This window comes from Anomalospiza imberbis, chromosome 4 (assembly GCF_031753505.1).
Source record: "Anomalospiza imberbis isolate Cuckoo-Finch-1a 21T00152 chromosome 4, ASM3175350v1, whole genome shotgun sequence".
In the NCBI taxonomy this organism is placed as follows: domain Eukaryota; kingdom Metazoa; phylum Chordata; class Aves; order Passeriformes; family Viduidae; genus Anomalospiza; species Anomalospiza imberbis.
The window spans coordinates 65,256,052-65,281,734 of NC_089684.1; the positions used below are offsets into that span (position 1 = coordinate 65,256,052).

The 25,683-nt window shown below is 42.8% G+C and overlaps 1 protein-coding gene across 5 annotated transcripts in view; it reads left to right on the forward strand.

Annotated features, from left to right (window-relative positions):
• Window positions 1-18,120: 18,120 nt before the first annotated feature.
• The window catches only part of KLF3 (KLF transcription factor 3), a 28,073-nt gene continuing 20,510 nt past the window's right edge, over window positions 18,121-25,683 (forward strand). For 3 of the 5 annotated variants that reach the window (XM_068188862.1, XM_068188865.1, XM_068188860.1), the window contains exons 1-2: window positions 18,121-18,709; window positions 22,776-22,814. The gene's annotated coding sequence lies outside the window, so the exon portion shown is untranslated. Of the gene's footprint in view, window positions 18,710-19,109; window positions 19,466-22,775; window positions 22,815-25,683 lie in introns of those variants that run through there. The other 2 variants (XM_068188863.1, XM_068188864.1) reach the window with 2 other exon arrangements.

Genomic DNA, 25,683 nt, shown 5'->3' on the forward strand with positions numbered 1-25,683 from the left:
ACTTTACAAATGCACCATTGAAAAAAGTGTTCCTGTAGGTTAAAAATAAATGAAATTTAATATTAATTCCTGTGTTTAGGGATTAGAGCTGAGGTTTCCTGCAGCATGGTGGAGGTTATCAACTAAAACCACAGAAGATAAAACAGAGGATACCAAGACCACAGCAAACCCATTAGACCCAAATGTAATTATGAGCTAAGTAATGCAGTCCTGGGATATTTCAGATAAAATGTTTCCTCTAGAAATTGAACAATATTCATGGAAATGTGCATTGCTTCACCTAAATCTGAAGTATTCTGTGTACAATTCTGGTACATTCATTGTTCATCCCTTCATTGTTCAGAAGGGATGAATTCAGGATGCAAAAGCAGTGCAGATGACTGGCATGAGCCAAAGAATGGATAGGCTGCCATACATGAAAATACAATAGGCTCATTTGTTTAACCTAGAGAAGTGGAGGTCAGTAGTGAAAATGGAATCAAGCATAACCCCAGAAAGCTAAAATAACTTTTTCAGCTATTAGGTAATGCTGACACTTGATGGAAATTGGGATTCTGACATTTTTGCAATAATGTAGATTCTTAACCAGCAAAGAGATATGTTTCTGAAACAGACACTAAGTGAAAATAGAAACCTAAATGCTTTCCAGAGAGATACAGCTTGTGAGAGGGATTGTATGATAGTTGTCTGCAACAGGAGAGACACAGACTTGATCATCCAAAATGTCTTTTTGAATTGTATCATCCTACCTAATAGGTATTAATCCTATAGGTATGGTATAACACAGCCATAGGTTTAATGGGGTTCAGCCATCCATAGAAGACTGGGCATCACCAAAGTTTCAAGGCTTGCAGCAGCTGACAGGTACTACCACCTCAAAACCACTTTTAAATTCAAATCAAGAGCTTTCAGGAAATGTTTACTCATGTTTACCATTTTCCTGAAATCACTCTTGTTTGCTATGGCTACAAATGTGCTGCCACTGGCTGTCCCTGCTAAAAGCAGCTTCCAGAACACAGGTTAGCCAGACTGCGCTGCATGGGGTCTCGTCCCTGCCGAGTGCTGCCCGGTGACACAGCCCTGCTGCAAACTGCCTTGCTCTGAGCACAAGCACTCAGGGAGCTGGAAACCCTGCATGGAACATGCAGTAAACCTAGAGGACTGTGGGAGGGACTAGCAGTGTTGAAGCAGCCAGGACTTGGAAATTTTGGCTTTCAGGAAGAAGACAGTTTGTTAACATGAACTGTGGATCCCGGAGTGTTCCAAGATTGGCTTTTTGACTTCAGACTGTTTTCATCAAAAACTATTTTTCTGTTGAATGGGGTGGTCCCACCCAGGGGTCACTTTCTGGTATATCTGCAACCTTGTCACCACAAGGTGAAACTGCAGCCATTGTTTAACTGAAAAGAAGTTTTGCCCACCTACAGCCATCGCCTGCCATTCCTCTTGCAATCTCATTAAGCCGTGTTTTGCTTTTCTGACACCAGCACTGCCAAAAAGCTCAGCTGGCGAAGGAGTCTGTTAGTAATGTGGCTGGCATTCTGCCTCCTGCAGCTGAGGTCACTTCTGAGCACTTCTGAGACTCTACTGGTCCACTCGGACGGATGGCCTAAAACTCTCTCCCTCTGTTCAGCTTCCCAATGATGCAGCAGGCTTGCAATCGGACTATTGCACTGGCCTTGCTCCCTAGCAGTGATATCTATAACTGCTATTTTTCTTGCCTTGTATCTTCCCAAGCCAGCCACCAGAGTTGTTGAAATACTTCATGATCCTGTGTTCCCATTCTATTCAAAAGGTCCAAGCAGCCCTGCAGACCATTGCCCCTAATTCATGGAAACAACTTAGCTTTGCTGGAAGATTTTACTTAAATTATTTCAAGTTGGGGTTAGAATGCTTCTTTTCAATTTCCTTTGTGAAGCACTCATCACTCTCACTCATGCAGGTCTTTTGATTTCAGAGGCCAGAGATGTGAAGCACAAACTCTGCCTTCTTTGAACAGTTTATAAACAATATTAACTTCGAGGATGGAGTCAATTTCACTCCACCTTAGCCATTGAAAAGTCAGCCTAAGTCAATAATTTATCTCTATAAACCGTTATTTCTATAATGGTTGGAAAGGAGAAATTTCTTTTAGAATGAAAACGTCTCCTACACTGACACATGGGCAGTTCTTAAACTTTGGAAAGGTCTCTCTCCATTAAATACATGTCTAGGACACCTAACACTCAGAAACAAAAGGTAGATGAATCTGATGATTGATGGTTCATGTCTTGACAGTATTTTGTAACAGAAACTAATTATTTCTGGCTCTTAAAAGCTAAGTAAAACTTTGTAGCCCATTCCAGAGAAGGTAAATAGAAGCACACAGGGAGCATTTGACCTGTCAAAAGACAGACTGGCAATCACTGTCAAAGTCACAAGACGAAGACAGGAGATCCTCAATCACAATCCTGTGCTAAGACCATTAAACCATGCCTCTTTCAACAAACACCTTTCTACTTGTTGCCTGCAAACATCAACAGCAGTTTTACATGGGTTATTAATTGCTTGTAGTGCCTTGCCTAGAATAGTGTGGTCACACATAAAGGATTTTCTGTAACTAGGTGGCCAGTCCATGCCCCTGAAGTCCTTCAAGCCAGGTTGAAGTTCAGTCAGGTTCCACATCCAGAGCCATTCTAAGTGATACTTCACTGCTTCAGATTCAGTAAAATTCCAGTGGAGACACAGTTGTACCAGAAAAGTGTTGGTTGATTTCTGTTGTTTTTTTTTTTCCAGGAAAGAAGGGATATATTATCAAAAGTAATCTTTCCTCTGACCTTAACTGTGGAAGGCTTGCCAGCTCCAAACATATTTTCTAGAGTAGAGCAGACCTCAAGCCTTCACAAGGACCTTCCATACATAAAAATCAGACCAGTGAACCTTGAAGTTCTTAGGTTATCCAAACCACTATGTGTGTATCTGTAATAATAAACACATTTATGTATATTTGAGTGTAACCACTCTCAAGTTGGTACACTCAAATATACTCACTCTCAAGAAGTGTTTGGATGAGCAAATACACAATTTTATCATTTTTAGGAGTAACTCTTGATTCTGAAATACTTGTTCTTACTAACGAAGTATGCAGCTCACCAGTAATTTGTATGCACCTATAGGGGAACTCCAAAGAGAAATCTTTCACTTTATCATGCTCGACTCAGCCTTCTGAAAAGACTGACCAGATCAGGAAGGGAGAGGTATGGCTATAAAGCCAGGATGAATAATTTGTGGTGCAATGTAGTTATAAAAGCACTGGGCAAATATCTACTGTATCTCTAACCCATTGAGCTGCTGGATGTAGAGTGCACATTGTGGAGAAGCTCAGCTGTGTCATATGAGAGGCTGCATGAAGTCCTGAATTTTTATTGCCAGCTTGTCAGAAAGAGTCATAAGACAAAGGAATTGCTCTTTTTCAAACAGTTCAGTAGCTGAGAGCAGAAAATAGTGGGTTTGTTTGTGGTAAGAACAGCACTACACCCTGCACTCACTCTGCTACTGTACAGAAAGAGAAAATACAAGAATGCAAAGCAATAGCATTTTAATTTCAGGTTGTAAATGCTACACTCTACTCTTCATACCCCATGCTTCATGCCAAGGAAAAGCTGCAGCATGCCAGACAGCAGCTCTTTTCAAACAAAACTGAGGAAAACTACACTGTTTTACTGCACTTCAACTCCCTTCTCATGGTAAGAAACAGACACACCAGCAAGCCACAAAGCAAGAGACACCTTAATGGTCCAGGAAGTTCAGAGATCTTTGAGTTAAATATTGAGCAATGCAGGTGCAGGCTGCAGATGGGAGGTTCGGGTGTGAAAGCATGCCAAGTGCATAACAAAACTCGATTGAAAGAAGCCAGTATTAAGATCTCAGTCTGAATTCATTGCACATAGATGGCAGGAATTCCACAGATAGCCTATGTGAAACAAGAGAATTTTCAAAGTTCCTCAGTGTGAGAGCCACTGGCATAAAAAGGGACCTGCATTGCTTTGCTGTCTCTCAATTACACTTATCACTACCCACACCCAAAGATATCTTCTGCTAAATATGCAGGGGCAAATAACTTCTTGATGCAACACAGCTCAAGTGACTGTATTCACAGAATCACTGTTTTTTCAAGATTTGTGTCTAATTATTTCAGAAATAAGAACTGAATATTTTGCTGGTCTTACTCCATCATGCTATTTCATCTGTAAACTATAGGAGGTAATAACAGTGGTGACTCTCTTGCACATAAAGCTCAGTGAAGAGAAACCCTATCAAAGTAGCCCCTTGCATTTCCTTGGAACCATTGACATACTGGCACTTAGAATCTAGGCTGTCATTCATACAGTGGTTTTGATATACAGAGCCTTGTGCCTACACTAACTACTCCATTACTACTGACACATACTTAAAAGACAGACTTTATGATTTATTCTTCATGTCTTTGCTTAGGTTCCAATCCTTCCTAACCTTAACAGCCAGCATTTTAAGTTTACACATTATCAATTATTATACCAGAAATATATGCAGTATATTAGGTTAGACATATTCACAAGCCTTTGTAGAATGTAGGAGACCGCAAAGACTGAAACTCTCTCTCCTCAAGTATCTTTGAAATTACACCTGTACTTCTATTCCAACTTAAGGATGTAAATAGGATTTATGCATGAATTGGGCTATTGCTGGCTATTAGCACGGGTGAATTTGGTCCAGTAGGTGTGTATGTTGATTTTACACTCTAGAATTTCTGATCCTCCCAATTCTTCATTACTACCTGCCAAGATTGCTATTGTTAGGTCTGGTTTTTTTGTACACCTGAAGAAAGATTTATAAACTTTATGGTCAAAGTATCCCACATCTGATCCTTTTTCTATTTGCCCCAGCCCTGATCATAGCTCCTTTAAAAAGTTTAAATGGATTGATGATGTTTTTATTAATTATTAATGTAACTAAAAGCTAGTTTATTAACTGATTAGGTCTTGGTTTCTGAACTACTGGGGAAAAACATGTCACTGAGGACTCCTTTAAGCTGATGGTATCCATATAAGAGGTTCTAACTTTCTCAAGTGCAAATTTCTGAGAACTTCTACTTCCAAAGGACTGGTGTTTGCAACAATTTTCTTTGGAAGATGTGAAAGTTTAAACATTTCAGACTTAGTGGCAAATTTTAAAGCAAATTAATAGACATTTTTTGGAGAAACATTAATTTGTATTTTGAGTTATATAATTATTTCCCTAAGGTAATAAAATTCAGCTGCTTTTGAAAATGAATGTTATTTTACATCTCTTATTTTTAAAAATAGTATTTCCTTAAGCTTGATAGCTTGATTCTTAAATTAAAGTACCTTTTCTATTTTCACATTACATCCTAAATAACTGACGCATTTTATGATCCTCTCTGGAACCCAATAAGTAGAAGTCTGATTTGAGACTTCTGTATTATGAATTTATAGTTCTTACTTGCCAAAAGCACACTCCAAAAAGAGATGAAACATTGTGCCAGAATATAATGCTATTCAAGTACAGAAGAACAAAAACCCAAAAAGTTGAAAATTGCATTAGAAGAGATATTAGTATTATTCAAGAAAAATACATATATTCTGTACAAAACTGGAGATTCCACAAACCCAAACTTTGAGTTTTCAGCTATTCATTGAATATCTGTAGCAGATTGTCCAGGCCTTTTATTAGAAGTATGCACAAAATATTGCCCTCTCCAGATGTACTCTGCAACTGCTTCATAAAGAGGAGAAATGGCAACAGGCACAATGGAAGAGGCTAAAGAAGACTCTGGACATTGTTTGCCCTGAAGAGATGACAGAACAGATTTGATGCCTGCAGAAATAAATACAACATATTTATTGGTACAATATTTTATTTGTAAATACAATTTTTATTTCTTTTAAAAAATAATCTTCAGGATTTCTACAGCATATTTTATGATGATATTTCTAAGTAACTGTTCACCAAAGGCTGAATTTATTCACTGATGTGAATCTGCTTTTGCCATGCCTCAGTGGTGAGCATTTGCTGAAGCAGTTCCTTTGAGAGGTAGTCACTACAGGAATAACTTTGCTGTTCGTAAGGGATCCAAAGAAGCCTGAGGAGAGCATGCCTTCAGTGTAGACAGAAGAGAGTAAACTGAAAAGCCATCTTCATGTTCTCCTAATCTTGTTCGTCTTATTCCCAGGCAAACTCTTCAATGTGCACATGAGCAGCACCAACACGCTTCAAAAGGCAGCCATTATTAACATTCCATGACTCTTCCCACACCCATCCCTACTAAAACCCTCTTACCAAGTTTCTGAAAGCATCTTTGGATCTTTGGAAAGATGCTATGCCTGTTCACTTGGCATGTTCACTTGGCTATGCCTGTTCCTGTACCAGGTCAGCTGTCTCCTCTCTAAAGACCTCTTCCTCTCTTCCATCTCTCTTGCATACTGTCAAAGGACACAGTAAGGATAAGCTTTTCATCTATAGTTTGTATAGATCCAACAACCCATGTTTTGATGTGACCCAGGAGAGGTAAAATCTAATTTCTGGATAGTTTTCAGTAATTTTTTCCTGTTTGAGAACTGTTTTATTTCTGTTTAAATGTTACTATGGATATTGGAACTTAGCATTACAAAGTTACATAACCAGTCTCTGCAGAGACAAGGGCAAGGGTGTCTGGAGGGACATAACACCCTCCTGTGCAAATCTGACACAGAGAACATTTGGTGCAGAAGTGCTGGGAGGGGAAGGTACCCTTCACACCCCTCTCCAGGTCTGGGAGGCTATGTGCCTGCCCTGAGGCCCATAAGGGACAGAACATGGCTGAAGCATCTGGGAACAACTGGGTGAAACTAGTGAAACCGTGACATAGCACAGTCAAAAAATATTGAAAGGGTAACATTTTGTTGTTCAGACAGAGAGAGACAGCCACACATACCAGTAGACACTCCACAGCTTGGAAACAGGAATGAAGGTACATTGCATTTGTCTGGACTATTCAGGACAGTGATGTGTACAGCAACCAACCACCTTGGAAGAAGCTAAGTCTAGGCCCAGGGTGTCAGAGTGGCCAAGCACACCAGCTAACTAGCCCAAAAAGCAGAGCTAGTCAGCTGTTGTGTCACTGCTGTCTCTGTGCCCAAGATCTGTGGTGGTGGCTGGATAAACACAGTACAAAAATCACCAGTTTCCTCAGTGCAAACTCTGAGCAATGTTACCTAACCATAGTAGTATGCTCATGGCTCAGGCATTTTTCTATTACTCATGAATATTTCTTTGTCATGTGGTAGGGAAAAAGAAGTTTCTACACCAACTTATACATTAATTTGGCTTTTGCACCACGTTCATAATTTAGGAAACTGTTTAGGAAAAGTCCACTATCCTCAAAGCCCAGAAATTCTCTATTGCTCCACCAAATACAGCTGAACTCCAAGTGGGGACCTGCATGATAGAGGGGAAGGATGGTGCACTGCTTTCCCAATGTTTTCAACAGAGCCAGGCTCAGCTCTTGACCTCTTGAAACAATGAAGCCTAAATGCACAATTCTGAACTGAGATAGACATTTGAACATTTAACAGAGTATCTACTAATTCAGACACTGTAATTCTCACACTTCCCTGCTCACACTACCAGTTTTCTGAAAATGGTCATCATGCTTCCCTATTTCACAGAGCTGCAGCAAAGAAATCCCCTTAGCAAGTATGTGATGCTTGTCATCAAAGTCTAAAGAAAAGGACTGAAAAAGAGCTGAAATAGAAATTCCCAGCATCCCAGGCACATAAAATGCCCAAATGCTTTTTATTTAAATTTGTGTCCATTGTAATCTTGCCTTTCTTGGCAACTGCTACAAATGCTCCCTTTACAACCAGTGGAGATGCTGCTGCTTCTTTAGTGAAACAAGGAGAGAGCTCAGCAAGACAGAGACATCAGGCACAGCCATTTAGGACCAGAAGTAAGAATTAATCAACACCACATGACAATAATATAGGCAAGCAGATTTTGTGAACAGAAGTCTTGTTTCCCTTTCCCTGCATATACCTGCTACCCCAGTTTTATATTTCACAACTCTATCTCACTGCCAGTTATACTGATACCAGTTTTAACCCATATGTAGCTTTTAATTAAATAAAGGCCATTTAGATACTCTTCACAAGGTATGAGTATAGTGCTGTACTTGAAAGTCTTCAACACCATTTGAAATAAGTGCACACTTAAGTTAGTAGATTTTTCCTAAAGCATGGAAAACAGGTCAGACACAGGTCCACTGCATCTGTGCATTTAAAAAACAGGGTTTATGCAAACACAAATAGGGATAGTAAATGATCCAGCACTGACAAGGCAAGCAGGAGGTCCTGACTCCAGTGCTTGTAGTGCATATATATACAGACATTTCAATTTCATTTCCACCTTCTATTACTAACAATGAAATGAAATGACATGAAATTAAATTAAATAAATTAAATCCCTCACAAAAAAAAAAAAAACCCTACAAAACAAACAAATTTTTAAAAGCCCAGTTTGCCTTGAGAAATGCCAATAGAGAACAATTTCTGTGATGTACTGATTCCCCTACTGCCCAGGTTTTGGCTGGGAGAGAGTTGATTTTTTTCCCCTCGTAGCTGGTACAGGGCTGGGGTTTGGATTTAGTATGATAATAATGTTGATAGCACACTGATGTTTTAGTTGTTGTTGAGCAGTCTCTGCCAGCCTCTGCCAGCAAGGTGGTCCACAAGAAGCACAGAGAAAGCACGGCCAGGACAGTTGGCCCAAAAAGGCCAAAGAGATGTTCCACACCATAGAGTGTCACACTCAGCACAGAAACTGGGTGGGGGAGAGGTCAATCACTGCTCAGGGATAGGCCTGGCATTTGTCAGCGGGTGATGAACAATTACATTTTTCATCATTTGTGTTTCTTGGGGTTTATTTTGCTGTCTCTTCTTTTTGTTGCATCTCTTTTTATTTAAATTATTATAGCATTATTATTATATTTTATTCCTATGATTAAGCTGTTCTTATCTCAACCCACAGGTTTTACCTTTTTTCCCCCAGTTCTTCTCTGATCACACTGGGGACCGGTTGCAGCAAGCAGCTGTGTCATACTTAGTTACCAGCTGGGGTTAAACCATGACTCCCACTTTTTAACAGCCTGGTTCCTTCAAGACTGTTCCCAGATGCACTCTGAAAACCTGAGGACTTAAAAAGAACCTGGTCTTTTTTGAAAATGTAGTACTAGTATGAAGTGATGTAGATTAAGGTACAGAAATGGTGAGTTTTCCCTCAAAGCTTAGACTGGAGGATGTTTTTCTGTGATGGTTTTATATCTGATTCATGAAAAATTTTGAAGTTGTTTGGCAAAACATACTGTACAAATGCTTTCCTATTGCATTGAAGAAGCTATGAGCACAACTGAAAGACTTGCACATATTGTGAAATAGTTTCTTTACTTTCACATCATTTTAATGTCACTCACTTTCCTGATGAAATCCTGAACTACAAACTAAGCTGTAAGCAGGATACCTGTGTAGTAACCCCCCATGACTTTGGATGCTCTGAATGCCACATCCCCTTCTATTTCAGTACTTTTTCTTTTACAATTCCATAGGGCTTTGCTTGAATTATAAATACTGCTCAAGTGTTTCAAATAAATTCAGGCCACTTTAACCGATCAGTTCAGTGTCAGTCTTTGCTCAGAAATGCCAGTGTGACCTTACTATTTGCTGACTCTGTAAATAAGTAATTATTTGGCTTACTTATTAAGGTAACACACCCTAGCTAGTTCGAAAAACCAGACCTACAAGATAATCCTCATCTCAAGTTTCTGCTGGCTGTACTGTCCCAAAGAATATGCCCATACTGAATAAGTGAAATTTCATCTAGCCTTCACATGCTAGTTGGACGTGTGAGGCACAGGTGGTCAAAGCAATAGTCATCAAACAAGAGTCTTCTCCCATTAATTTATGAGTATAGAATTCTGCTCTGCAGATAGAGAGACATTTTTCTTACTGCAGGAACTGTATTGCTAAGTATGCAATTAAAATTTTCTGTCAAATCACTTTTCATTAAAATATTTGGATCAATAATGACATTACTAGATATCTGTGTGAAAGGCAAAAAAATTAAATTTCATAGAAGAGGTCTAAAGTTCACACTATAACTGATATCACCCCATTAATAATTTCTTTATATACACTGAAATTCTAAATACCATTGCTTTACAAAAGTAGTTTGGAAGTATCATGAAAACAGCAGTTATGTTTAAAAAATAGACATGTTGATATAATTTTAAGAAGTCTTGAAATTATGTATTTTTCTAGATTTTTTTTTTCTTTTAATACTTAGACTATTCAGTAAATTAAAAAAAAATATTATTGCTGGTTAAAATAGGGAACCATAGATGCCATTCTTGCTGGAGCATATAGTGCTACATACAGGTATGAAAGACAGCAGCCACTGGCTATTCCTTTACTTTGTTGTTAATGCCTGCATTATGATAATTTTAACTTGCAATTTATTCTCATTCAGGTTTTCCTTTTAACAAGTACAGCATTTTATAGCTAGAAGTTGCCATGAACAGCCTGATTTTAAAGTATATAATGATCCTTATCTTCCCCCAACATTCTACTTAATGCAGAAGCAAAGAAATGATAGGGTTGGTCAGGCTGGAAAGGACCTCAGGAGGTCATTTAGTCCAAACTCCTGTTCAGAACAGGTTCTGAGTTTAGAATGGATTTGTCTAGACTTTGTCCAGTCAGATCCTGAAAAGCTTTTGAAAACATTTCAGAGCTTCTCTGGGAACTTGTTCCAAAACTTCAAACCAAAACAATGTTTATCCTTGTTTTGGCTAGATTTCCCCTCCCCCATTTCTTCATTTTTAGGAAACCACTGTCTTCCATTTCCACACTGTGCTCCTCAGCTTCAGTTTCACCTCCTCAGTAACCTCCAGTGCTCAGGAGGCTGCTCTTAGATCACCTGACACCATTTCTTCTCCAGGCTGTCACAGCCTTTACTGAAATACTTTTTTCATATAGTGATATTTTTAATTTATGTAAATCAACTAAAGATGGTAGCTAGTTCAAACTGGTCAGAGTCTGCAAGGGTTTTTAAAACAGCAAGAGAAGGATCTAATATCTTACCAATTTTAGTACATTCTGCAGTCAAATGTGTTAAATTCTACATTTTGTCTGATAAGTCTTTTCAGCGCCTCACAATTCAGCAAAGAAATGTGCTAACTTTTCAGTAAGTATTCAATAACATTATAGTAAAAGAGATACAACCTTTTTTAGTTCTATATTAACTTTCCAGTTTCTTCTTCTGTATCTTTTTCATACAATACCAGCTTTGCAAGGGAAGAAAACCCCAAACAACAAACCAAACCAAACACTGTTTCCCAAAATTGCATGCTTTTGGAGTTTGTTTTTGAATATTTAGCTTTATGAGTCATTTGTGACTGGAAATTCCAGTAAGTCAATGGAGTTACGTCAGACATGAACTGGACTCTTTAATTCCTGACAGTACATCCTAAATGACACAAGCAAACAATGTCCCCAAATGTGAGTGTTAACATCCTCCATATTTTGAGATAGCTCTCAAACACCAATATAACCCAAAACCTCCATTCTTGCAGGACACATAAAAACCTGTGATCTCTGGATGTATGAAACCTCCAAAGATCAATCTGTGTCCTACTCAAGTTATGTAAACCCATACATAATAAAACACAACAAAATGGGAAAATAAATTCTTAAATTAAACAAAAAAAAAAACCCTCAACAAAATTCTTAAAATTTATTTATTTTCCCATCAGTCAAGCAAATAAATAATAACTGAAGCTCTAGCAGCTTTAACTATAGCCTACTATAGTTAGATAGCCTTAACTAGATCCTGGAAGATACAAGACCCAGTTTTCCCCTAAGAGTAACCTGGCATTACTCCACTGAGTTGCTTAACTGAGCAAAGTCAAATTACTTTTACATGATATGGACCCTAAATAGACATAAACTGACACATCTAAATTACTTTTTTGCGTAGCAAAGTCAACTTCCATCTGTTAACAATTCTACTTTCTATCTAAGTGCATTACAAGATTTTCTGAGAACAGCAAAGAGCAGAATCACTTATCTCAATTTCCCACCCACCAAGGGTTGACCCCAGCTGGGTGCCAGGCACCCACCAAAGCCTCTCTATCACTCCCCTCCACAGCTGGACAGGGGAGAGAAAATGTAACAAATGGTTCATGAGTTATGGACAGAGAGAGATCACTCACCAAATACTGTCACGGGCAAAACAGGCTTGAATTAGAGATCTTAACTGAATTTATTGTTAACAAAATCAAAGCAGGATAATGAGAAGTAAATTAAGACCTTAAAAACACATTCCCTTACCCCTCCCTTCTTCCCAGCTCTACCTCCTCCCCCCGTAGGGCAGACAGACAGGGAATGGGGGATTATGGCCAGTTCATCACATGTTGTTTCTGCCACTGCTCAGGGAGAGCAGTCCTTCCCCTGCTCCCTCCCAGAGGAGACAGTTCTCCAATGCAGTCCATTCCACAGGCAACAGTTCTCCACAAACTGATCCAAAGGGGTCACTCTTCCACAGGGTGCAGTCCTTCAAGGACAGGCTGTTCCAGCATAGGTCCCCAAGGGCTCACAAGTCCCACCAGCAAACCTGATCTGGCAAGGGCTCCTCTTGCCATGGGTCTGCAGATCCCTCCCAGGACCCTGCTCTATGACAGGTCTCCCATGGGATCACAGCTTCATCTCATGCATCCCCCTGCTCCAATGTGGGACTCTTCCACAGGCTGCAGGTGGATCTCAGCATTCCCGTGGTCCTCCATGGGCTGCAGGGGCACAGCTACCTCACCTCACAGCTGCAGGGGAATCTCAGCTCCAGTGCTTGGAGCACCTCCTCCCCCTCCTTCTCCACTGACCTGGGTGTTTGCAGAGCTGTTCCTTTCACATATTCTCGTCCCACTCTTCTCTGGCTGCAATTACATCTGCACAATAACTTTCTTTCTTCCTTCTTAGATATGTTATCACAGAGTCATTACCACATTTCTAATTGGCCCAGGCTTGGCCAGCAGCACGGCTGTCCTGGATCCATTTGGCATTGGCTCTGCTGGACATGGGGGAAGCTTCTGGCAGCTTCTCACAGAAGCCACAGCTTTAGCCCCCTGCTACCAAAACCTGGCCACACAAACCCAACACACCATCATTTCAAGACTTCCAGAGCACAGAACAAATCCTTATACAATGAAAGTCAACAGAGTAACTCACTTTTTATCCATGTATTTTCCATTGCTTTCTGTTGGGAAAGAACAGTGAACATAGACTGAAAGCAACAGACCTTTTATAACCAAACCACTGACTGCATATATTTTTGTATGAGAGAACCACATCATCTTTCTGTTTCTTGTTGTGCAATCTGGAGAGAAATTCCAGCCCCAGTACTGAGGAAAACATCATTATAGAAATAAAGCTCAAGAACAGTATTAACAAACAGGGCACCTACACCAGGTCGTTCTCAATTATAACATCATCCACACATCATCTTGAGTTCATGTCAGCATATACTCGATGAAGATTTGGTCTCCAAACCCATCAATCTTCACACACATGTATCTGCTCTTGCTTCCAAAATTGTTGTTATTCTTTCTGCTATGGAAACTTCAAGTGTCCCTCAACTACATCTTGGACCCCACTACTAAATTGAACTATCATTCTTTACTTCAAATAATGAAATTCAAGCTCAGCAGCCTTCAGTAGTCATTACACCTGCAACAAAATCATGCCTGTTCTTAAAAACGTCAACATATGACAAGAAATTCAACACACACACATGCCTCTGTAATTGTGATTACTGCAGTGGGCTTGAGGGCTGGACCTCAGAGAGCTGATTTTTGTTAAAAGCAGTCATGTATGACTTGTTGGTTTTAACTAGAAAGAGCAGCCATCCAGCCTTTCCTTGTGTGAGGCGGTGAACACAGAGGAACCTTGTGTTGTGGTGTTTGAAATTTGTTTCTGCACAAAATGTGAATTCATTTCAGGGATGAGGAACTACAGTAATTGCTTTGGTCCATGGGCCAAGGAAGGGACAGGCAGGAGGAAGAACCTGGGCCAGGTCAGGCAGCAAGACTCATCATCCATGTGTGGGCAGGAGAGAGGCAGGGAGGGGTTCGCACAGTAGCCTCTGCCCTAGGCCCCATGCACCTCAATACCAGCTCTGCCCAAGCTCCTCCAGTGGTTTCCTCTTGCCCACACCTGTATGACAGAGCCAGGAAGCCTGGTACTCACCCTTGCCTTGCCCCTCCTCCAAGCAAACAAGAAGGACCCAATTATGCAAACACACAGATTGACTCACAAGCTGCTCGCGTGGCTACAAGAGCCCACCGTTACAACACAGGACATTTCAATGTGATAAAGGTGCATCTTATGCTGTCCTGTGAGTTTTTAATACCTCCAAAGGCCTTTCCCGTGGACCACTGAATTGATACTAGCCACAGAACTCCCAAAAGAGCTCAGGAATCATCTGCCAGAAGACAAGGCTGAGTCACAGAATTCACAGAAGGGTATGTCTGTGCTATAGTCACAAGTGATGTGACTGCAATGCTGGGGATACACTGCTAGGCAAGCTTTAAATTACTTGTCTTGGGCACTGGGAGTAGTCTGGCCATTGAGTTCAGGCCAGCCTAACCACTCAAGTATTTACCCAGCTTTTTGGGCATGTTTTCCAGATAGCTACAGGGTCCACAGTGCCACAGCTAGATTGCTACCAGTTCCTCAGCTGACTAGTTTTAAACCAGCTCAGGTATGTGCATCACTGTGGTGTAAACATACCTAAGCTTTTAAGTCATTTAAGGTTCAATTCAAATTCATATTGCCTCAACTTCTATATTTTTAACAACTTGGACTTATAGCATGTATCCTCGCTGTACTGTGGAGATTAAACATGTGGGGTGCAATAAATTAATAGCATTTTAAGTGTAAAATGTATGGTTCTTCCAAAATATGAACTGTGTTTAACAAGAGGAATGAATATTGGGGGCTATGTGATGATCTCTCCCTCCAGCAGCTCCTTCCAGCAGCTGTTAGTGAGTACTAGATGTATGAGGTGACTATCTGACCTGAAACTGCAGAACAAAGTTTATACACAGATATCCAAATCCCTCAAATATGTATCTGTAGACTAAGAAAAAAGCCCACTGGTTGCAGTGGACATTTTCCCTGCATAAATACTACACACTGACTATATATAAAGTACATTTTGTAACACAGAACAACTTGGAAGAAATGCCAGCTTAACAATTGTACTGCTTGGATCCAGTAAACTACTTCCAATTCACCTCATAATGTGAAGTTGAATTAAGAACTGAAAAAATGCACAGAATTCTTAAGTATTTATTTTATTTTTAACTGATTTTTGGGAAGCTGAACTTGTCAGAAATGTGACAGAACAGTCACATTTATCACAGTGGCAATTTGGCTGAATGTAGCTGAATTTGTTCATTTCAACAAATGGCTGGATTTGGTCTTTTAACAGACATCTGAACATATTATACCCATTCATTTAACATTTTAATACTGATTTGTTCACACCAGAGATCCATACCTTCCTTTCAACACACTCAAGGTAACATCTCCTGTCTGCTTGTATCAGAAACTTGTAATATGTTGCCAACGCTTTTCCTAATGCTTGAGATTATGGATCCTCAAGGCTCCATCATGTTAAATGCTCCATCTTGTTGCAAGGGCTCATGGCAGGTGCTACAAACCAAAGGACACCCAAGCAGCATTCTTTCTTTTTTTTTTTTTTTTCAATACCAAGGACTTGCATACCACTTCTCTTCCTTCTGTTTGAAGATAGAAGTAATTCTGTGGGGATGATGGGTAAAGCAGAGATGGAAGAGGTGTTATGCTGGAAGATGTTAAGGGCTGCCATCAACCAGTCCTTTGATCTAGAAACACTTCCAGACATGGTTAAAACTGCTGGGTCTGCTAACCAGATGGCAAGGACTCTCCCTGCTCCCAGCTTCTCCCTTCTGGTTTTTCAATTCCCACTGAAATCAGTAAGATTCTGCTCCCTTCAGAATTTGGACTTGCCAAAAACTCTGGAAGGCAACAAAATGCTGACAGGTATACAGTTTTGACAGTGCAAAAGCATCATTCTCAATCCTCCCTCTCCTCTGCCACTTCACAAGAAGACAGTAAAATTACACCAGATTAAAACAGGTTCATCTGAGGCCACAGCTAGATAATAGCAAGAAAAGCCAGTGACTTCACCAGGAGCAGCATGCTGGCTACTACTAAATATTTTGGCATTTCTCACAATTTGACATTAGAACAGCTCTGCCTCTGACCTAAGGGTTTTGGTTAGCTGTTTAACCTCTGCTAGTTCCCAGAATAAAAGAATGCAAACTGGGACATACCTACTTTATCTTGAGCATGTTCATGCAAGAAAACTACAGCAGCTCCTTTTCACAGCCCTAATGAAATATTTTGTGCCCATGTGTGTAACACAGCATTCTGTTTATTTTATAGGCTTATAATAAAAAAATGACACTTTATGAGCTACATGATAGTATTTCAACAATACCTTGTTGTGACACGATATGGTGTAATTACTTAGCAGGAGATACTACAATTTATTGTTATGTTACTGAGTCATACCCTTCAGGGCTTCAGATTGGTGTCTTAATTTGCTTTTTTAAAGCCATACAGACTAGCAAGATAAGTAAAGGGATTTATTAAAACAACCTAGGAATAAAGACATTGTCTGAACATGCGTGCACAGCCATGTGTTTGAAAATACTTTCCCCATCCTTTCCCTTTCCTTCTTTGCTTTGTTTTCACAGCATTATCGATTGGGTCAATAAAAATCAAAGTGAAGAGAAATTTCAACCTAAACATACAAACAGGTATTTTACACTAGGGTCCTATTCAGACAGTTATATACATAGACTGGTCCTGCAGAGCCAGAAATACTCAGCCCCTTCCACTGACTTTACCCACGAAACAAAGCAGGTAAATGAAGATCTGCCGGGTAACCTGTCTATCCACAAGCATAACTGGCTTTTCATCTGTCCACGCCATTAGCACTGGACAGGGCTTTGCCAAGCACAGCATTGGCCTCTTCCTTGGTCTCATGGTTAGGTAACATACATCAGTAAGGAGAGAACATGATTTCATATGGCACACTATAACCATTATAAGCATACTGTATTCCAGTAAATAAGTGGCAGCACTTTTCCTTAACCAGTGGAATCGATACAGTCAGCCAAGATACATTTTTTTTTTAAAAAGTATTGCTCCCAGTGAAGTCTCTCGGTCTTCTGTGGCTATAAGAGCCTCGCATTTTACAGAGGGTGTGTGCAGTGCACTCCGCTGAAAACTGTCTCGAGCAGCAAGCGCAGTCCCGGGGCAGAGCCAGCGCCCCGCCGTACCCCGCATCCCTGTGCCGGGAGCGGCCCCGCAGCGCGGCCCCGCAGCGCTGCGAGCGGAGCCCGGAGGAGGGGCGGGCTGGCTCACGCACACACACCTGCCCCGGGCCGGTGCCAGGCGCAAGGCTGGGCAGGCTGGGGCAGCACGGGTTGGGGAGGAAAGGAGAGAGAGAGGGGATCGCCGCCTCTGGCGACGGGGGTCGGGTCGAGGCAAGCTGGCAGCGCCTCTCCCCGCCAGATCCTTTTCGCTCCGGCCGGAGCGCACCCGAGGCACGACGGCTACGCGCAGCCATAAAAACCTCCCCGGCACGGGCCTCAGCAGCCGGCGGTCCCGCCGGGCCAGCGGCCAAGCCGGGGCGGAGCCGGGCCGACACCTCTGCCCCACGCCCGCCGCGCTCCAGCCCTCGCCTCGCCCCGCCCGGCCCCGCCACCTCCCCCGGCGCGACGGGGCGCGGCGCGGGCAGCCCGCGGCGGCAGGGTAGGGGAGCTGCCGCCCGGCTCCGCGCCGCCCCGCGCCCTTTCCCAGCCCCCGCCGGCGAAGCCAGCTCGGCGGCAGCGGCCCAGCGTGAGCACCTCCCTTCCTTCCCCCCGGGCGCTGGGTGTTGCTGTTGTTTTGCTGCCGCCGCAGGTCGGCCGGGGTGGACGCGAAGGGAGGGAAGCAGGGAGGGGTGCGCCCTGCCGCAGGGCCGCTGCCAGGTGCACGCCTCTGCCTGACACACGGGCGGGGAGGAGGAGCTGGACGGGCAGGTTTGTCGGTGGGGCGGCCCTGCTCCCCTCCCCTCTCCTCCCGAGGCTGCTGGGGATAATTAGTGTCTGTACGAGGCTGTCTGCCCCCGGGAGGCAGGGCGGGCGCGCAGTCAGTGCGTGCCCGGCTGTTTGTGAGCGGTGACTCGCCCCGGCCCCTCGGCGGAGCCTCCACCCCGCGGGCGGGGACCCGCCCGGCCGCGCTCCCTGCCGTGACCCTCCCACCGCCACTCACCCCGCCGGCCCGGGGAGCCTGGCAGGGCGAGCGGCGCCGGCGTCATGTGACAGCGCGGCCCGGTGCCAGGAGCCCGGGGGGAAGGCGAGCGGGCGGAGGGCGGGAGCGGGCAGCTCCTCCTCGCACACAGACCCGGAGACACCGCCGAGGCGCCTTAGCCGCGGGGACGCGGGACACGCCGGCCTCGCGCCTCGGTCCCACCGGAGCGCCCCCGCTACCTACCGCGACCCCCGGCGCTGCGGGAGCCGACGGAATCGCGGCGCTCTCCGCACCGCCTGCCGAGCGTAAGTGTGAGGGCGGGGGTAATGCGGGGGCCGGGCTGTGCTGACTGCGGGATGGATGTGCCGGAGGAGGAAAGTTTCCCGGCGCTGCGAGCAGCGCGGAGCCCGAGGCGGCAAGGTGATGCCGCGGGAGCCGCGGCCACGCCGGGGGTGGCGGGAACTGGGTCTCCGTCAGGCCGCACTTGCGGGAAAGGGGGCGCAGGACTCGCCGCGGGGGTTCCCTCCGCGGCGCCTGGGAATCTCGCTGTGCGGCCGGCGGGAGCCGGGGGCGGAGGGCCGCCGCTGTCCGCCGCGCCCGCCGGGCGGGCAGCGCACCTGTGTGGCCGGCGGGGCCGCTCGGGGGGCGCCTTCCCCGGCGCCCTCCCCTGCCTGTCCCCGGCGGGAGGGCCCGCGGGCCGCCCGCCCCTCGGGGCAGCTCTCCCGCGCAGCGCCGCCGCAGCCCCTGGCCTCTCGCCGGGGTGGGACAGGCGCGTCTTCTGGTAGAGACTGAAGTGCCGCCGGATCCCGGGCGAGATACAGTGGCCGACCAAACCGAGGTGGAAAGTATAGCGGGCTCGCTCGGTTCCGCGGGCGACGGGCTAGATGCCAGGGCAGGAGCTCGCGTCCGGGCCGTGTTCCTCCCGTCGCGCGGAGCGGATCGGCAAGCGCCATGGCCCCCGTTTAACTCTTGGTGAAGTCTAGGATGAAATCGGCTCCCGAAAGCCTGCCCCTCGTGTTGTCGCGTCACCTTAGCACCGCTTGGCCGCCATGCAGGCGAAGGTAAAACGTGGGACAGCAAAGCAGCGAAGTGTGCAGTTAGAAATAACCTTTCCTTTGCTAGATGTCTTTTGTTTGTTTGTTTTGTTTTGGCTTTTGTGGGATTTTTTGTTTGTTTTTTAAAATTTTTTGTTTATTTGTTTTTAACCGATATGGGAGTAGGAGCTACTTGCCTTGCACCGCTGTCGGGTGAGTGCCTGGCACAGCTAGGGGGGCCCTGGCAAAGGAAGGCTCAGCAACACGAGCCTGCGGTGGGAGATCACAGCACCTAACTGGAGCTTGGGAGAAAGACCTAGTTCAGAATAGCTTCAGTGGTCATTTAGGAGTTACCTGAAAAAATACATTAAAGCTGTTTTATGCCCTTCCCTTTTGCTTCAGGTACTGTACATGCATGGTCCACAGTTTTATTCAATTCCTCACCTTTGAGAATTCAGGAAGTGTCACTGTTTGTGGAACTGAACTCTGAAGGTTTAATTGTTTGGAAAAGCTGAATTTGAGTGCCTGGTAGGAGACCTCTGAAAACTTGACTTCATTTAAACTAATGTTCATAAATATACATTACCTTTATTGAAAAGAAGGACTTACATGGCTGCTGACTAGTGACTTTTCCATCAAGTACTTTAAAGATACCAGCGTGATAGTCACATGAGCAGCTGGTGCTTGTGTGAGAGGAATTACATCTGGATTTGATAATCCCACCTGACCCAGAAGACACTTATTTCAAATTAGTTTTCACCTTGTATTTTTAAGAATATATTGTTACTGCCTAGTATCAAAATTTAAAAGACCCGAAGCTGACTTGAGTAGCCTTTTTTTTCAAAAACAGGCAAATGTTTCTGTTTTTTTTTTTCCCTGCACATAGCTATGGTACTGATCACAAGAGAGACTGGGGGTAAGGGCGAGGGGTGGGGGCAGAAAAGAATGCTAAATGGTCTTTCCCTTCCCTAAGAATCCAAGCAAAACTTCCTCCAAGTTGCCGAGCTGCAAGGGAGCCCTTAGGTACTGTGAACATTTGACCTAGTCAACACCTGTTTAGCCAAAAGCAAAAGCTTTCAGATAAATAAAGATGTAAGTGTGAGTGAGATAAGTTAAAGACTCAGTGATAATGGAGATGTTATACAATCACCGAATTACCTATATTTGCAGTTACTCGGTATGAAGAAGTAAGGAACTGATACTATTGGCCTAAAACCTACACCCACACCTTGCTGTGTAGATGCTGTACTAGCTAGTTTTTACCCCACGTTCATTACTACACTCCAGCCTTGGTACTCCACAGCATTCATTGGTGTTGCTGTGGTACTCATCCACATAATTTGCTGTAACATTCTCACATTTGATAATATTAGATGTCCCACCCATGGTGTCTAAAAAACTGATGCAAGGTATCTAAGAGAAGAGAGTATTTGAAACCACAGCTTTGAAGGGAAGCAAGTGTTGAAGTTACTCTACTGCATGAAATCTAGACAAGTTGTGCTATTCCTCTGCTTCCGCTTACTTCATTTTTTCAGCTTTATATGTGGGTGCTTCAAAAATAAAAGTAGTAAATTCATGGGAAATCAGATTCTGAAACAAAGTGCATATGAAAACAGGGAAGGCTAAGCTTGTGATGGCTTAGAAATATATTCTTGGGTGCTCTGAGTGACGTTGGTCCTCAGCTATGGAGCAGTACTGAGCATGAGTGAGCCACTGTCCAGGAGCAGCCCCAAGCTTTAGAAATCCTTCCTGCAATTCTCATCCCCCAGCTCTCTCTGGGAAGAAGGTGCTTCTGCCAGGCTGGGTGCTGCCTCTGATGTCATGAAGCCGGAGCGCTGTTTCGCTGCTGGCATAAATACAGTAATAAACCAGCTGGTCTAAGGGAAGGTTTCAGCAAATCCTCCTGACCTGTGGTGTCTTAAAATCTCCTGCTCCCTCATGTTAAGGGAGCCTGTTTGTAAATAGGGCAGGTCCCCTGCATAAGGACAGTGTTTTTATTCACACCCAATGAACAAACACCTCCACCCACTGTTGTTGTTTTAAAAGACTCCAGCTGCTCATGAATATAGGGTCAGGGAGGGCCGCCTAAATGTTTCTCTGTGCTTTCTCCCCAGCACAGCCAGCAGAGCTGTTTCCTGTTCTTTGTTTCAAGGCTGGGCTTTGCGTCACACATTCCAAGTGGCATATGTGGTGCTCTTTCCTGTTTCAGGCTGTTTTCTGGCAGTTCGGTAGCCTCGGTCCAGGCCCCTTGTCACTGCCCCTCAACTCCCAATCCCCACCCGATGAGTTATCATGTCTCTACACACTCAGGATTGCTTAAGATGCCTGTGTTATGTCATAACGAGGTTTCCAAGTTAACCTTTAACACACCCCTTCAACTCCAATGCAGTTATGGGGGTGGGCTGGAGTTTTTAGCTCTGTTCGCTGAAAACTTGAACTCAAGTCTCCAGAAAGTTGTGAGCCAGTTTTCTGCTCTCACTTGCTCATCAGCTGATCTGGAATAGCTCCATTAAAGTCACAGAGTTGCACTGATGTTTAAAGAGTATATGTGAGAAGAAAGTCCACTTTTGTAGGCTCATAGTAGTGAGAGGGTTTTGATTTCAGCCCTTACTCAACCTGAATGGCTCACTATAAGCACTTTTTATTTCCAAATCGCAAAATAAGTAGGTCTTTTCCCCTTATACAGGCTAGAAGATTAATTGTCTTCCAGATGTAAGACAGAAAATGAGGTACTGCTGTCTAATTTCTATTTGGTATTAATAAACACTGCTGTCCCTGTACTGCTTAATCAGTACATTTTGCGTTTTTGAAGGCATAAAAGTAATTTACTCCTGTTTTTATATTTGTCTTTCCCCCTCACCCTGTTGCAGGCAGACATAGTGAGAAATTGAGAGGAAATTGAGAAAAACAAAAATATTTCTGTTACTTTGAATCTGACAGAAGAAGAGCTAAAGAATCCAAGCCAAAACTCACTGAAATCGAGAGAAAAACTTGCGTTAACTTCAGTGTGCCCTGGATGAAAGTGCAAGATGGAGTATTTATTCTTCTCTGTCTCTTATGGGCTGGAGTATGCATGGTTACTGTACACACAGGAATACTTCCACCCTTTCATTTTACTCTTTTTTTTTTTTCCTCCAGTCATTTTTAAAGTAGTCTTTTAGTTCCTACTCTTGCTCGTCTGGATGCTACAAGTTAGCTGTTTGAGATCACTGACAGTATCTTTAGGAAGTATCTGAAGTACCCACTTTAAACTTCTTTTGGAGCTTAATTGTATGTGAAAAAAAATTACTGGATTATGTGCACGTATTAACAGAAAACTGTTTTTTTGTCTGTTCAGAAATCCAGATAAAAAGAAGTATTTGGCTACACAGTTTTGGTAAGTTGTTTATTGATTATTTTAATGTGTTGCTCTCATTTGTTTTTATTTTGTTGTTTTTTCTGGATTTTTTTAGAACACCATGGATGAGTTTACTCTTTAGAACACATTTACATGTTTTAATTATTTTACTTTTAATTTGCCCAAGATTTCAAACAGTTAATCTTTTTATTTTTCCTCTTCTCCAGAGGAAGAGAGTTGCATTTAACTGTGTTTAATATTGGAAACTGCTGTATAATAAATGCAGTAAATTTTGTGGTTCACATCTTTTTGTAGCCAGAAGTTCTATAAAATAGGGAACTGAGGTTAAAATTATAATAATTTTTGTAAACCAACTTTTAAATATTAATTAACACAGCTAACAGGAGGTCTTTTAGAGTTCCTTTATGCTGTCAGCATTCAATCTTTGTGTTTTCATTCCGAGGCTAGTTGCTTCCAATCCAGAATATGAAGTTTGGCAGAGCTGGTTTTAGGAGAGATTTAACTCTTCCCTGTGAAGCATTCACTTGATGCTGAAGCTTCCTTTGAGGGTTTTCTAGCTGTAGGTGATACCTCCCAGGGGAAAGAAGTGTAAGTGTTCATCAGCCAAATGGAAAGACAAAGCTCCAACAGGTTTTAAATAGTAAACTAACTCAGAAGGGAAAAAACTTCCAACCAAATGCATGGTCTGTCCATCATGCAGTCCATGTGTGTTACCAACGAACTAACTTACATGACAGAGTTTCCACTTTTAAAGAGTCTGAGTTGCTTTGATGACTGTCACATTTGTACCCACTACACTGTCCACCTCTTTTCCCTGGCTGTTTTTTTTTTTTCATTTCCATAGGTTCATAGAAGTTCATTAGCATTTGCCCTGTATTGAGATTCTTGTTCAAATTAATCATTTAGGCTGTTATTCATAAATGTATACTTCCTTTCTCTAAGATTAGATTTTCTTTCTTCTTTCCCATGCTATAAAAATGTTGAATCCTTTGTTCATGTTTCCTGAAATAGCAGAACCCTTCACAGAAGAGAACAATATTTTCTGTCATTTTCCTCTCACAATTAAAAGGTTTAATATTTCTCCTTTCAAATTATCTTAAAAATTAACCTCTTAAGAAAAATGCAAAAAGAAAAGCGAAGCTCAGTTTGGAAGGGAAAGATTATCATACCATTCCACATACTTCATTTGTTTTCAAAAGTCTGATCTTTTATCCTTACTAGACTGTTTCTCCTTCTAAGAAGTAGCTTGAGACAGGAAACCAGACAGCAGTCTGCCCTGATAAGGGAGAATATTGTCTAATGGAGGTGTCTCAAGAGGTTCTCCTCTTAGGTTCAGTGAGTATAGAACTGAAGGTTGAACAGGGTTTACATGGGCTCAATTTTTCCTTGGTAAAGAAGATATTTTCTTAACAAGCACTTCAAGAACATTTCTCCCCAAGATTTTTACATACAAGAAAGCCATTTTCAGACACATGGCTTCAAGGAGCCTACAACAGTATTATCAGAAATTTAATTGAAATACCTATTAGTCAGCTACATGTCAAAGCAGTTCCAGGTCAAACAAGGTGACATCAACAAAGGTATGATGCACAAGTTGTGCAAAACCACAAGTTTTTCAGCCTCCTTGTAGTCCTGAAAGGAGGAAGAATAAAAGATTTTCAAGTCTTTACATAGAAACAAATAAAAATTTAAATACTAAACACCAGAATTCTGTAGAAATGCTCTTTTTCTTAATGCCTATCAATAAAACTTTGAAGATAAAATTTTTGCCTAGGTACCATTTTCTTTTACAAAATATTCTAACTTTTTCAACAATTATTATTGTTACCCAGTGGAAATCCAGCAAATAAACACAGAAAGCTATTGATCAGTAGAACATTTTCTTGGCATACTGGTTCTTCCTGATTCTCCTCCTGCTCTGTTCCTCATGGTCTGGCTGCTCTGGTCTCTTCCCACAGCACCACGTCTGGACCTTTGGTGCTTTGGCTGAGTCTGACTGCTGTGCTGAAGTGGCGAGCTTCTTTGCCTGCTGCTATTTTGGGGTCAAGTGCAGTAAAGCGCTTGCTTACTTCCCATTAAAGTCAATGGAACTTCAGAAATACTCTTTTGCTGACTCAGGTCTTGATGAGCAACTGGTACAGTAAAGTGCAAACACGTTAGGAGCCCTGGAAAACAGCTTTTTTACCTTCTGCAGAGAATGTTTGTCTCAGAAACTGGTTTCTCTCTGTCAAACTATTTGGAAGTTCCACTGAAGACAACTTTTCACCTGGGTTCAGAAAACCTCCCTTCCCTTTTGGAATTCATCAGTGGAGAATCCTCTGATACTATTGTTTCTCCCATGTATCTGAGGAAGTTTGACTTGAGGTTCAAAGAAGTCATAGGTTCAGAGCAACAGGTCTGAGTCCCAAAGTGCTTGGACCCAAGAGCTTTTGCAACATGATAATGTTTGCTGCTGGATTCAAACAGTGCTGCAAGAGCTGCACTTCTTTGCAGAGGGCACTTGTGCAGTGCTAATTTAGCAGATACCATTACAGTATTCTGTAATTATACTGACAATAACAATCATACCTTGAAGCTTCTAGACAAAGACTTGCTGTACATGAGGCAGCATTCCTTTGCTTCCCCCGGGCACAAAGATTGAGGAAATAAACCCTGTATGTGTTCTCAGGCAGAGTGAAGAGGGGCAGAACGTAAGGTCACCACCCCCCTGTCTGCAGTAAAAGTCAGTCACTGACTGCTCTTCCAGGTATTTAATGAGGACAGGCTTTATATTAGAATAAAGCTTTGTTGTTGAATGTGCACAGTTAAAACTGGCCCTCCACCCCACCCTTTCCTTTCATAACAGGTCTGCAGAGTTGGTGGACCTTGAAGATAGATGTGCAGGGCT